Source organism: Hippopotamus amphibius, chromosome 4 (assembly GCF_030028045.1).
Source record: "Hippopotamus amphibius kiboko isolate mHipAmp2 chromosome 4, mHipAmp2.hap2, whole genome shotgun sequence".
Classification (NCBI taxonomy): Eukaryota; Metazoa; Chordata; class Mammalia; order Artiodactyla; family Hippopotamidae; genus Hippopotamus; species Hippopotamus amphibius.
In genome coordinates, this window is record NC_080189.1 from 125,899,510 (window position 1) to 125,912,355 (window position 12,846).

The following is a 12,846-nucleotide window of genomic DNA, read 5'->3' on the forward strand; positions in this document are numbered from 1 at the left end:
AGGTTTATACATCCATGTTCATGGCAGCATTATTCACAAGAGCCAAAAGATGGAAGCAACCTAAAGTGTCCATCAATGGATGAATGAATAAACAAAATGTGGTATACACGTACAATGGAATAATATTCAGTCTTAAAAAGGAAGGGAATTATGACATATGCTACAACATGGATGAATCTTGAGGACATGATGCCAAGTCAAATAAGCCAGTCAAGAAAGGACAAATGCCATATGATTCCACTTATCTGAAGTAACTAGAGTAGTCAATTCCTAGAGACAGAAAGTAGACTGGCAGCTGCCAGGGGCTCGGGGAGTGGTAATTACTGTCTAATGGGCACAGAGCTTCAGTTTTACAAGATGACAAGAGTTCTGTGGATGGATGGTGGTGACAGTAGCGCAACAATGTGAATGTATGTAATGCCACTGAGCTGTTCACTTAAAAGTAGTTAAGACAGGAATTTTTATGTTATGTGTATATCACTACAATTTTTTTTAAAAAGGACGATCAACCAATCTGGCACATCCAAGTCCCCCATTTCTTATCTAAGCAATTGTGTATAAACAAAGTGTCCAAAAACAAAGAAATGCCGTTAGAATTTATTATTTGAGGCAACTTGTAAAACAAGGCAAGTTAGCTACACACCTCATGCTCTATACCTGCTCGACTACGTGTACAATTGCTTCGCACTACCTGGGTCCACCACTTGTAAACAGTAGAACCTTGGGTTAGTTACTTAGCCTCTCTTTGCCTTAGTTTCCTTACGAGGATTCAATTAAATGTGGAATGGAAAGGGCCTGGTAGGCACACAGGGAGTGCTTAGTATGTTTGTTTCCTTTTACAGATAAACTCATTGAAATGAGAATTAATTATACGCTGAGGGTCACAATTTTAAAAGATCAGGACAGATATACATGAAAGGGAGTGAAAAACCACATATTTGGTGGACTTGCAGAGAAAAATATGTTCAGGAGGACCTGAACACATTTGTAAATGTATTTCCAAAGGTGGATTTTATTCTTTGTTTTTTGTTGTTTCTGCTGTTTGTTTGTTTGACATTTACTTTGCTGGTTTTCCTGCTTCCCAAAGCTATCTTGCACAGAATCTACTGCCCCCATTACACTAATTGGCAGTGTAAATATTTTAACAAACTCTGTGGGGTTACTTTACCTCAGCTTTAGCCAAATGTATAATTTAACACAACCAAGACAACCGGCTTCATCTCACCATTTGAGGCTTCTCAGCCTTGAATTAATTACATGACAAAGAATTTTGCAACGTTCTGAAATCAGAAATTAGTTTGTAATGCAGAAGACAAGGCTGTGCCTACATTTCAGCTTCAGGAATTCTCAAAACAGAATGCAAGTTGAGATTTTTATTGCTGTTGCTTAAATCAATGGGAACAAAGTTCTTCCATAGATGTGCAAGTTCTGAACTCTTCACTCATTTGTTAATCATTGTAATCATAGCTATAGGGACAGAGTAAAGGGACAAAGTAGGTGATTAAACAGTTAATCCCACTAGGAGATTGTAAGTAGAAAAAAATATGGGACACCCCTGTAAGCTAATGATTACTCAGGAAAGTGGGTTTGCTTAATCACAAAACCAAGCAGGCTTGCTTACCAACAAAACCATGCGACACACGCATGAGACATGCCCCAAAACAAAAAAATAATGGTGGCATGAGACCCACATCCTGCCCAGTGAGCTCAGTAAGGTAATGATCCCTAGGACATGCTCTCTGCACACATGAAAAAACAATAATTTATGGAAAGGTGCTCACTGTACAGAGACCTGGAATAATTTTTACAGTCCTGGCTTGACCATGTAGGGACAAGAAACTCCCCTGCCCAACCTGGAGGAGGAGCTGATGACGGAAGCATGAAAGACAAAGAAGATCCTTTCCCCCTCCCACTTTTCCTTTGATTATAAAACCGTAGTCCACTAAGTTCTCGGGGCGGCACCCCCTTGCCCACCCACTTGTAGGCCTCACAAGTGTCCTATTCTAATAAATCACCTTCTTATCTATCACTTTGCCTCTTGCTCAATTCTTTCTGCACTGAGACATAAAGTACCAGGCTCCTCAGAGCACCCTGAAACCACACCCATCCATTTCAATAGGAAAGTGTTATTATATCACTAATCAGGAAAAGCTCACCCTGAACCATGTTTGCTGAAAACTTGATTTCATGGTCATTAAATGACAATTAGTAATCCCTCCATGCCACTTAAAAGAGAGAGAGAGCTGGTTGAGAGACCTGTGGACCATTTACTATGTGTTCTTGCCTGAGAAGGTCACACACAGGTGCGCTATCAATGTTAACGCGTCTTCCTCCAAAGGGCTTGAGTAATATAGCCCATGATTTAACTTACTGTAAAGCAGAGGCAAAAGTCAAGAAAAAGTCAGAATACCCCAGGATGGTGAAAACCTAAAGGAAGGCAATACCAGTATGATCAAGATAAGGCTATGTTTGAGAACTAGTTTCACTGGGCTGCAGTTCTTGCACAAATATTGCAGGGAGGAGTTTCTGAGGCTCAGAAAGCAGGGATGAGCCCTGTTCCTTTCCCTGCCTGCTCCCCTAAATCTCTGCACCAGTTGTGCTGGCCTCACTTACAGGATGCTGTTCGCTTGCAAGGCGGGGTCTGCTTCTGGCAAGTCCATTCAGGTCCTGCTTTCTCTGAGCCTCTTTGCCAGGCCCTGGACTGGTGGGTTAAAACTGGAATGACAGAGAAGAGGTGGGACTCATCCTTTTGCGAGTAATAAAGATGGCATTCTACTTTGAGCCACAATTCCTGGTGTTTTGTTTCTAATTGGTTAGAAATAAACTCCCCTAAACCTCTAGCAGAGAGGATGAGCATCTCCCGGATAAGAGGGTAAAAAAATACAGGAAAAAATAACAGTAGAGAAAATATTGTGAGATGGCAGAAAACTAAACCACTAAAAAGAGCTTATGAACAGAACAAAGTAACACAGGAGACAAACGAAAAGTAAATCCTGCCCTTTCTGGAGCTAAAACAGACATGAATCTATTCTAAAAGGGAGAGACCAGAGCACTCTAATAATTAACTTACGCTTCAGACACACCATGTGAAATTTAGAATTCATTGTTTCCATCCCAAACCCACATCTCCTTCTGTATTTCTGTTCGGTTTCTGGGACCACAGTTCTCTAACTAGTTCATGAAGAGCACTGGGTTTATGTGAGTCGCCCTGAGGCTAGATTTAATACTTCATCTTATCTCCATCCCACACCACCCCTCCCCTGGTTTTACCAAAGGTGGTTCTACTCTTTAAACCTCTAGCAAAACGGAATCAAATGACTGGGGCCTATTAGTTCTTTCCCAGAGTCTTTTCCCAAACATTTCAATTCTACTCCGCAAAACAAAGCTCTCAATTGGCTGAAATCAACTTTCCTAGAAAACAATTATGCAACCATTTCTTATCACTGGAACACACTCATGGGGTGTGGGAGGGGGAGGTGGTGGTGGTTGTGGTGGCAGTGGTGGTGGCACAAGTGTCCATGCATACTTGTCAGGGCATTCCTTCATCAAAAATAGATCTCTTGAGGGAACAAGGGGGAAGGAGGCGTGACTGCTAACAAAAATAGGACTCACTTTGGTGTCTTTAGTCCTAAGGCAAAAACCTCAGTCATTCCAACTCCTTTGTCTTTCTGCCACATTCAGTTAGGAAATTTAGCCACCAAAAATCCTTAGTAGCCCTCAAAGTCACCTCTTCCTCTGTCTCATCTATCAGATGGTGGTATTCACTATGGAAATGTCTTTAATAACTTCCCATGATCAAATACATGGTCTAGCATATGGGGCTTTTGGACCAAGTGTTAATGCAAGTGCGTGTGCCCAAACACACAGTGAGATCAAACAAACTGAAACGTCGGAGTTTGGAGCAGAGAAAGGTTTATTGCAGGGCCATGCAAGGAGACTCATGCCCTAAAAGCCTCGAACTCCCCGTAGGGTTTCTGCAAGGCACTCTTAAAAGCCAGGTGGGGGGTGAGGGGGCAGTCACTGTCACAGGGCGTATGATGAGCTCGCACACAATTCTCTGATTACCTGCTGGTGAGGTAACAGGGTGCTGTTACATGGGTTTAAATGATCAATCCTTAGGCTCCAGGAGGCCTGGGGGCTGTGTGCTCATGGTCCTCAAGTAGTTATCATCTCCCATTTGTTGGAGAGGGGTGTTTTTTTTCACATCTGCAAAACAACTCAGGTAATGTGCATCAAATACTATTACCTAGGTACTTCAGAGAAGAGCTAAAGCAGAGGATATGGGAAGACCTGTCCCTGGAAGGCCCCATGGGCTCCTGCCCGGTTACACAAACTCATCCATTTTGCAGCTTTATCCCCTATGCCTCTCCAGCTATAATCAAGCATTTTGTTTTCCCCAGGCCTCTTTATTTCTGCACATACTCCTGTCTGTCTGCTGTGACCCCCGTTCCTCTGTACCTAGTGAGCTCCTCTGCACCTAGTGAGCTCCTCTGCACCCGTACGCCTCAAACCCAGTATCAACTCTAAGAAGACTTCCCTGACTACCACCCTCTTCCCCTTGTCCTTATTCAACCCCTCAACCCAAACGCACATAGAATTACCTGCTTTCTCCTTTGTGCTCCCATAGCCTCCTACCCATCCCTCTATTGTAGCACTTATCTATATATGGCATTCTTTAACCATTAAAGTCCTGGTATTTTTCTTATCAATTTCAATTCACTTTTATAGATTAAAGACATGAACCCTATTTCATCTGTGGCACCTATTTCTTTCAGAGTATAGTTACTCTTTTCATGTTTATTGTTTTTTTGTTTTGGTTGATGTTTTTAAGGGACCTACCAGATTTCTCAGTTAAACTTACCAATTATTTTTACATTCATGCAAATTCCTTTAATGTTTGGCATATCAGAAGACATATCTGATCCTGCATTCAATCTGTTGTGACATCACATATTATGCAACCACTGGAAAACTTCATTGCATGTCTGTGAAAGAACAGCAGCCAAAAAGAGTGAAAAAAAGTCTTAATATTGTTATGTAAGCAATTTTGAAGCTGTGAACTTAGCTATTCTAGCTTGTAGTTTCTCAGATGAATTTCAGAATATTTTGTTTCAATTTGGGAGGTAATAATTATGTACTTAAAATCTCATCTTCTCACTGAAGGATATCATGTCTCTCTAATAAATAACATACTTTATAAATGATTTCTTGATAGTCCTACATTTTCCTTTTTCAGGTCTCCGACATTTCTCATTCTTATCATTCCTAATTATTTTATGTTCTTTGTGGCTATTGTGAACTGGGAACCATTTTTCCCATTGTACTTTAATTGGTCACAGTTGGCCTCTTACAATTTTGTATGTGGCCATTTGGTTACGCTTTATGAATTCTTACCTTAAATAATATATTTGGTATGATCTTGTTTTTAAAGAAAGAACTTGAAAATTTGAATCCGTTTATATTGATACGCTAGTCTCAACAATAAGATATCATAACATATTAGATGAGATATATGATATTCTGAGAAAAATCCACTGTTCAATTTCTAGATTTCAAAGATATTTTATGAGGAAAGCATCACAAAAATGCTGAATGCCTTTTTGGCATCTACTCAAATGATGGTTTTCTTTTTTTTCTTAAGACAGATGCATCGATTAGGACTAGATGACCCCTGTTTGGTCTTCCAGAATTTTTCTCATTTTTAGACATCACGAATGGCAGACCCATTTAGATTATGAAGAGAATCAAATGCCATATGGACTGTGGTGCTCACCTTTTGAAGGGCATGAAGCCATAACCATGCCCCCAATGTCCCTTGAGGCTGTTGAGGGAATCTGGCCAGCACGGACCCATCCAGTGAGCTCAGGGGACAGAGAGGACCAAGCCAGAGGGTTGGTAGTTGACAGGCCTCCTCCTGAAGTTGGAAGTTCCTTAGCGGGCAGCTAAAGTGAACTGGTATTTGCGGGGGGACATCTCATTAGACACTTTCCCTCTAATTTCGGGGTCGGGACCCAGTGGCCTCAAGATGACACCCTCGTGGCACGTTTCCCCACGGAATCTGGGGGAAGACACCGCGCACCACAAGGAAGCTTTTCTTCAGGAAAGTGGGCCTGTCCGAGGGGGTTCCAGGGATTCCGGGGTCGTCTCCCTTCCCCCGGGGCTCCAGGCCAGGGAGTCGCGGCCAAGTCCCAGGAAACCCCTCGCAGCCTCGTCCGCCATCCCTGGGCGCTGCGAGGAGCGCGCGGCACACGCCGCCGCCTCCCCTGCCGGCGGTCACGGGGGGCGGAGGCGGCGCGCGCGGGCGGGAGGAACATCCTTCCGGAGCCTGGAGAGGGGCCACTCCCTCGAGCGCCCCGCCCCCGGCCTCGAGCGCCCCGCCCCGCCCGGGAACGCCCCGCCCCCGTCCCCGCCCCGAGGGGAGGATGGAGACGCCCGTTTCCCGCCCAGGTGGCGCGGAGCTCCAGGCCTGGCGGCGCCTCCTCCCCGGCCACAGGGGGCGTGTGGGGCGCGCGCGGGGCTCGGAGAACCCCGCGCCCGCCCCGGGGAACCAGACCGGGAACGGGAGGGGTACTCGCGGGCACCGCGCGCCTCGTCCCGGCCGAATCTCGGGAACCTGTGGCCCGCGCCGCGCCGGGTCAACCCGAGGGAACTCCTGTTCTGAGCTGATTTCTCTCGGAGCAGGTCGGTGGAGCTGGGGTCCCTGCCCCTCCAGACGCATCTGTAAAGTTTCCTTTTTGAGGAGAAAGTGCAGACAAGAAAGAACATTGTGATTATTAATGAGAAGTAGAGAAATCCTCCCAGAAACGATGTCATTTCGACTTGCTCACCAACAGCCTGGTTCTGTAGTGGTTTCTATTTGCACCTTGCTAGAATTTTCCTACGAAAATAATAATATAATAAAATATTGTATTATTATTGGCATGATAGTTGAATATAAGTCTGGAAATGGAGGTTGTAATGACACTAAAATTAAAAAAAAAAAAGATTTTTGAAAGAATTTGAAAACCCAAAGAATCCTTATGGGTTTTGTGGTTTCTGGAGTTTTCTTGGTGATTGAATGGGTGCCCTTAAAGCATTTAACATTTTTTGGTAATTCTTATTGCTCCAGTAACTTTACAGTTATTTTATGCCTGCACAGGATATGAGTTGTTCTGTGTTAGTTGTGCAAAAAATGCCAAACCTGAGGAATAAATTATGGTCCTGCCGTTCTACCTAAATGTTTCTATGTTCAACTTCTAAATACTTTCTCTGGATCCTTGATGTTTATCCTGTAAAACTCTGGCTTGTTTGTTGTGTGTTACAGACTCAGGATCACAGCTGCAGCCTGTACACTTACTCTGTGTCATGATATGTGAACATAATTATGCATTATTTTCACGCTTTGCTAAAGGTAGGTGATAAAGTTGACAAGTTTTCTGGATTTTCTGGAGCCTAAGTGCAAAGTTTTGACGGATAAATGACGGTGCATGTTAGTCATGCCATACTGATTTTTATTACATTGTAAAAGATAATTGTTTTCAAATGGGGAAATTTAGAGATGTATAAGATTTCAAAGATAGCTTGTTCTTTATGAGTCTATTGATGTGGTGTCCAGGCATGTGAAAAATTACTCTCATTTGTCTTAGTCCTTTTTTATTATTGTTGGGAACAAAAATGTGCAAATTAAAAGATTCAATGAGGTGATCTTTAATACCAGACTATATCTATTTGGAGAGATTTTGGTCAGTCACATAAGGAGTAGCATTGCCCTGCACTTCCTTTTTCAACTTTATCCTTACAGCTTTTTGTGTGTGTGTGTGCAAATATTCTTTGAGAAGTAACTTTTATCTGTCAAATAGTCCAAACTATTTGAAGGTCCATTAGTTGCTACTAATGGTGTGATAAACAAATATTTGAAAGTGCATATGTACTTTAGGCTATATGGATGTAAGTTATGTACAGTTTTGATATAAAATGTTTTATCATTTTAATAATTTCTGCAATTGTAAACTGTTTACTTCCCTTTTTCTTTCTTTTTTTTTTTTTTTAAGGAAGGAGGGTCTCTTCATTGGATTTTTCCTTAGGTTGATCATTTGAAAGATTGTATCTAACAAACTCCCTTTCTTTTGCAGTAGGAAACAAACTCAGTTATCACTCAGAGGGCAAATAGATTTCCATTAGACTTTCAGACTAATTCACAGAAAACCCCTTACCACTTTGAGGACACACAGGGAGTAAGGAACCTCAAGTTGGGAAGCATTACTCTTTAGAGCTGAAATCATCTATCACTGAACATTAGATTTCTACCATGGACTTTGACCTGGTTTGTTTCTTGACTCTGCCATTTACCAGCATTATGACCTTAAAAACTCTCTTATCCTTAGTCTTCTTTTCTGAAAATGGGGGTTACAGTAATGTCTTTCTGAAGGGTTTCTTATAAGTGTTAAAAGTTAAATAATATAATGTGTGTAAAACTGAAAGCCCTGTAGGTACCCTGGCATCTGATAAACAGTCAGAAAAATGCTAGCCACTGTTATTATCTATTTTTCCTGAAGTCTCAGGGTGATTACACCATGTGGATAGGTTCTTGTTTATTGGCCATTTTTTAACAAAGAACACAAAATAAACCTCATGTAGAAGTCATAGACTGATAGCATAAAGGCTGAATTTGGTTGAATTTGATGTATTTATTTGGGTCAGATTGACACTTTAAAATAATTACAACTGTTTACCAGTGGTGTAAATTTTTTAAGTTTTATGCAAATTCCCAGAGTCCTGGCTTCTCCTGAAAGACAAGAGGACCAGGCAAGGCGGGGCTTGTGGCTGCCTGCCCTGCAGCAGGATGTGGCTGCCCACTTTGGCTGGGGTGCACTCTCTCCACTTTGCCATGTGCCTCTACTCCATGCTTTTATTCATCCAGAGGTGATTCACTCGTATATTTCACCTCCTTTGTCACTGCAGACAACTCAGTTTGTGATTTCTGACTCAGAAAATATCCCTTGCTAATTTCAACAGGTGATTGTGTGGCCAAAACTGTAACCCAACTTGCTTCCTTGAAAAAGGAGGAGAATCATCCTGTATTACTATTTAGGAAGCATCATTTCCTCATAAAACTCATTTGATACTTAGGTCAACTCTGAGAATTAGTTCAGACGTGCATTTTTATTCCGTTTTACTGTTGTGGACACTGAAGTTTATAGGTTTGCATTAAAACTTAAAATAGTTTTGATGACAGTTTTGGGGGTTCTCAATAATGCCACTTTTTAAATAGGGTGAAATTTTCTAGGAAATGATAGCCTTTCTTTTGGTTCCATCATTTAAGCGTGTACTTTTATCCCAGTAATTACAGAATGAGAAAATGAGTGGTGGAAAGCAGAATACATGGATAGAAGTACACCCATCCCTTCTCTACAAAACGTTTTCAAGCAAATTGAAGGGAACAAAACATTGATTACGGCTCATTCGAAGCTGACCAGACATATAACTGGACAGGTCTGTTTTAAACCATACTTTACTGCGTATGTTGTTGGAAAACTGGAAGGGATATGTGACCCGTTCATCTGGTCTGTAGTTAAGTGAGACCAGAGATTTCTGTGAGTCTGTGTTTTAAAGTTCTGTGAAAAGGGAGATACTTGAAACTTGCTTGGTGATTCAGCCTCATGTCTCCAGAAGGTGGGTTTTTTTTTGTTGTTTTGTTTTGTTTTTATTTTTTATTTTTTTATTTTTTACAATAAACTGCATATATTTAGAGTGTACAATTTGGTGTTCCAGTCTCCCAATTTGTTCCCCCCCAACCCTCCCCGCTTTCCCCACTTGGTGTCCATATGTTTGTTCTCTACATCTGTGTCTCTATTTCTGCCTTGCAAACCGGTTGATTTGTACCATTTTTCTATAGTCCACATATATGTGTTAATATGCAATATTTGTTTTTCTCTTTCTGACTCACTTCACTCTGTATGACAATCTCTAGGTCCATCCATGTCTCTAAAAATGTGCCAGTTTCATTGCTTTTTATAGCTGAGTAATATTCCATTGTGTGTATGTACCACATCTTCTTTATCCATTCATCTGTTGATGGACATTTAGGTTGCTTCCATGTCCTGGCTATAAATAGTGCTGCAATGAACAGTGGAGTGCATGTGTCTTTTTGAATTATGGTGTTCTCTGGGTATATGCCCAGTAGTGGGATTGCTGGGTCATATGGTAGTTCTATTTTTAGTTTGGCAAGGAACCTCCATAGTGTTTTCCATAGTGGCTATATCAATTTACATTCCCACCAGCAATGCAAGAGCGTTCCTTTTTCTCCACACCCTCTGCAGCATTTACTGTTTGTAGATTTTTTGATGATGCCCATTCTAACCGGTGTGAGGCGATACCTCATTGCAGTTTTGATTTGCATTTCTCTAATAATTAGTGATTTTGAGCAGCTTTTCATGTGCCTCCTGGCCATCCGCATGTCTTCTTTGGAGAAATGCCTATTTAGGTCTTCTGCCCATTTTTTTATTGGGTTGTTTATTTTTTTGCTATTGAGCTGGATGAACAGTTTATATATTTTGGAGATTAATCCTTTGTCTGTTGATTCATTTGCAAATATTTTTTCCCTTTCTGAGGGTTGTCTTTTCGTCTTGCTTATAGTTTCCTTTGCTGTGCAGAAGCTTTGAAGTTTCATTAGGTCCCACTTATTTATTTTTGTTTTTATTTCCATTATTCTAGGGGGTAGATCAAAAAAGATCTTGCTGTTATTTATGTCGAAGAGTGTTCTTCGGAAGGTGATTTTATATGGCAAACTCACTTTTCTGTTGGCTGCTTTTCACCAGCAAGGCTTTATTACTTTCATAATCATTCTATGAAAATAATCTGCACAATAAATTAAAATCAGGGACAGTTCATGATATGTGACTGTGTCAGAGAGAACTTCAAGCCAGCCATGCTTATGGTTGGGAAAGCATCTCTTCAAAGAATATAGGAGGTCCTGCAGCAGAAAAGAGTCTACAGTGTTCTAAGACTTGTCAGAAGGCAGTTGAGGCTGCAGTCACTGTGAGTGGTGAAGAAGAACATAGGTTGAGTTTAGAGAGGTCAGAAAGGATCTGAAGGACATGGTAAAAATGTGGATTTTGAAGGATTTTTAGTGGGAAAATAATGTAGTCCAGCTTCTGTATTGAGATCCTCCTGGTTGCTCTGTCTGCGGAGAGAGAGAAGTTCTGTGGCTGCCCTGCTGACATTGCAGGATTTCTCTTCCATCACAGACAGCGGTTGCTTTTGTATGTAACTTAAGCCATATGCAATGCCGTTTAAACAGCTTGGCAGAAGTGAAAGCATAAAAGGAAGTATCTTCCAATAATATCCTACAGGAAATATGTAATGCTTGTTTTTAAAAGTGAGAATCACAGTGTTAAAATATTGCTTAGTTTTGAGTAAAGCCATCTGCTACGTTCTTAGTGTGTTTTCTGTCATGGGCGAATTGCAGTTTCATTGAAAAATGGTGTTCTCTGCCTATATTTTGGAAAAGTTAACAATTAAGCTGATTAATGTTTGTGTTATATGAGAAAAGAAAATGTGTTTGTGTTCAGTTATGAAGCAATTATCCCTAAATTGGGTTTTTAGCCCCTTCTACTGATAAATTTGGCCATTACCTCTAAAGTATTAAAAGATACTTAGAGGGATTTTCTGGTGTTTGAGAACTTAATGTACTCTCCTTAGTGATTATATGAGTTAAGAATTGAGTGTTAGAAGTTAGAGTATGAAGGCCCATTAATGCAGACATTCCAAGAAAAATAACTTTCATTTTTCGATTTTTTTCCTTCTCTAATATTTTTTTTTTTAATTTATTTTTTGGGGGGTACACCAGGTTCAATCATATGTTTTTATACACATATCCCTGTATTCCCTCCCTTCCTTGACTCCCCCACCTCGAGTCCCCCCCACCCTCCCTGCCCCAGTCCTCTAAGGCATCTTCTATCCTCGAGTTGGACTCCCTTTGTTATACAACAACTTCCCACTGACTATTTTACAGTTGGTAGTATATATATGTCTGTGCTACTCTCTCGCTTCGTCTCAGTTTCCCCCTTCTCTAATATTATTTCTAGGAAATTGTCCATTTAATCTCAGTTTTTAAGTTTCTTGATAAAAAATTATATCCTTTTTTGATCTTTTTAGTCTCTTGTAATTTGTTAGTCTTTCATCCTTAGTACTGCTCATCTGTGCCTTCTGTTTTGTTTGTTTTTTCCTTAATCAGTCCTGATAGGAGCTTGTCTATTAAAAAAATTCTCTTTGAAGAACTATAGTATTTATCAGTCCTTTAATCTGTCATTCTTTTTCTGTAATGCCTTTTTTTAATTTCAGCTCTTCTTTTTTCTACACCCTTTGCTTTTATTTTGTAATTACATAATTTTTTGCCTTTCTTCCTTTCTACGAGAAAATTTGAGGCTATATGTTTTCCTCTGTGTACTGTTTTAGCTTTATCCCATAAATTTTCAGGAGTAGTATTTTCATTATTATTCAGTTCTAAGTCTATTTGAAAAAGGTCATTATGTTTTATTCTTTGGCTCTTGAATTGTTCAGTAGTTCCTTTTAAAGTATCCAATTGTATAGGTTTTAAAAAATTTATCTAGTAGTTGAGTAGTTCTTAATTACATTGCAGTAATATGTGCTCAGGAAGATTATTCATTGTTAGATACAGGATTTCATGTGTAGTTCAGGATATCCATTCAATTTTCATTCTTAATAAAGTGGTCTAAATTTTATTTATTCTTAAGAATTTTTTTCTCTACTTGATCCAGAAATCACTGACAAAGTATGTTACAATCTCCCACTAAAATTGTGGCTTTCTCCATTTTTCCATCTTTCAGTTCTTATTTTATATATTCT

At 40.3% G+C, this 12,846-nt stretch overlaps 1 protein-coding gene across 1 annotated transcript in view; it reads left to right on the forward strand.

Moving 5' to 3' along the window:
• Positions 1 to 6,572: 6,572 nt before the first annotated feature.
• MYO3A (myosin IIIA) overlaps positions 6,573 to 12,846 on the forward strand; it is a 197,314-nt gene continuing 191,040 nt past the window's right edge. Inside the window, exons 1-2 of the mRNA XM_057732602.1 lie at positions 6,573 to 6,681; positions 7,304 to 7,390. The gene's annotated coding sequence lies outside the window, so the exon portion shown is untranslated. The remainder of the gene's footprint in view (positions 6,682 to 7,303; positions 7,391 to 12,846) is intronic.